The sequence below is a fragment of the Halyomorpha halys genome, unplaced genomic scaffold (genome assembly GCF_000696795.3).
Source record: "Halyomorpha halys isolate HHAL.00 unplaced genomic scaffold, Hhal_1.1 Scaffold246.1, whole genome shotgun sequence".
NCBI classification, from domain to species: Eukaryota; Metazoa; Arthropoda; class Insecta; order Hemiptera; family Pentatomidae; genus Halyomorpha; species Halyomorpha halys.
The window spans coordinates 296,379-298,200 of record NW_027115081.1 but is presented as its reverse complement, the minus strand read 5'-3'; the positions used below and the strand labels follow the sequence as shown (position 1 = coordinate 298,200).

General features: G+C 29.1%; 1 protein-coding gene across 2 annotated transcripts in view; it reads right to left on the bottom strand.

The window, feature by feature from the left end:
* Positions 1 to 604, bottom strand: part of LOC106680145 (zinc finger autosomal protein-like) — a 14,130-nt gene extending 13,526 nt beyond the window's left edge. For both annotated transcript variants that reach the window (XM_067052172.1, XM_067052173.1), the window contains exon 1: positions 481 to 604. The gene's annotated coding sequence lies outside the window, so the exon portion shown is untranslated. The remainder of the gene's footprint in view (positions 1 to 480) is intronic.
* Between the last annotated feature and the right edge of the window lie 1,218 nt (positions 605 to 1,822).

Here is a 1,822-nt window from a genome sequence, read left to right as displayed (position 1 = left end):
CATTCTCCATTTAGCAGACCTAGTAACATACTCTCAACCATGTTATATCATGTTAAAAGAAGGAAATATTTCTCTATTTAACACCCTTAAACATGTCAACTGAAGATTATGAATACCCCCTACATCAACAACCTAGGTTAAGCCGAAGGGAAGTAAGGTTCTCTGCACCACAGAACCAATGCAACAATCTGTCCTCATATCTACAGCCAGCTGAGTCAATATTCTCCCTTGGGCCCGCTTGAAGGTTTAAATAAATCAAAAAAAAAATTGTGTTTAGAGAAACTGTTGGTGTGTAAAATAAAACAACTAATAAATTGCTATTCCACAATATAAAGCTATGAAAATAATTAAAATAAAATACTACTACAACTCATGAGGGGTCTCGATCAAATTTATATTTTATAGACGTCATTCTATAATAAGGTTCCTTGAATGCCACTATTGCGGCTCTCTACTGTTAATAAGACAAATGTTTCTCACCTTCATCTGGGATAAGCAGTTGTTCTTCTTGTTTTACATGAGTGAGTCCACCTGCTCAAAGGAAAATAATATTTGAAATAAGTAACAGGAACCATCTCATTACACATAAAACAAATTTAATAAGACCACCCAGTGCCAAGTAGAGAGTAAAAAAGTAAAAGATTTTTAAAAAATCCAAGTATATACATAGGCTAATATAGCTAATAATAATACCTCCCTCCCCCCCAAAAAAATATATATATATATCTTATAATAATCCCAATAAACATTTCTTGGGATGGTAAATCTTTTTCTATGATACTGAAAAATGATAAAAACAATAAATTGAAAAAATAGTTTAGTTTATTATAATTTATATATTTTTTATAAATCATGATATTGTCAACAAATGAATTTAACTTTACATAAAATATGTGGTTTTTTTTCCTAAGCAGAAATGGCATCCCTGGAAACGTGTATTTCTCTTGAAAACTCAAATTCAAAATTGTTCACTATCACATTCCCCTTACTATATATACACTTTCCATATACACATAAAAAGTAAAAATCTAGTGTACTGCGTATATCACACAATTTTCACTTACCATCACACTCTTACATGCATTACTAAGTTTCATTAGTAGATTAGTGGAACCGTTTTTCTGTTGCTATAAAAAATTCAAGGTGTGAATAACAAATTTCAACTTTGTTCCTACTGTTGACTAACAATAAAATAAAGCTCGTTATAAGTGAATTTTTCAGAAGACTGTTCTATTCACTGTTAGTAAATGTTATCAAGGTATAAAATATCTATTCTAATCATGGAATATTCACTGAACCTTTGGCAAAAGTTAGGCCATTAAATGTTTTATATTGGTAATATATTATTGAGCTTAAGATATATACGAGCCCCAAGACCCAACAAATCATTTTAGTGTTAAAAAACAAACAATAGATATACTATATTCTATTCAAATAATGTTATCAACATAATAAAAAAAACAAAAAAAAAAAAATAAAAAAATAAAGCCTTCAGTGGCCCTAAATCAGTAGATAAAATAAAAAAATAAAAGCTGTAACAGACTAAAAATACTTGAAAAAAACCATTTACTAATTTCTTGTATAAGGTTATATAGACTGAATAATGAAACATTTCATTAACACTTCTCTCTTGCAAACACCAGTCAAAAGGTATTTATGTTTATTATGAAATTAGCATCTCGTACTTTAAAGGCCAACTTTCATACAGGAATCCCTCAGACACTGTTCCATTTTATAAGTTATATAATTTTTTGATAAAATTCCATTTAGAATAAAACCTTATCAATCGACATGACAAGATAGATTCCTGCAACAAATCCAA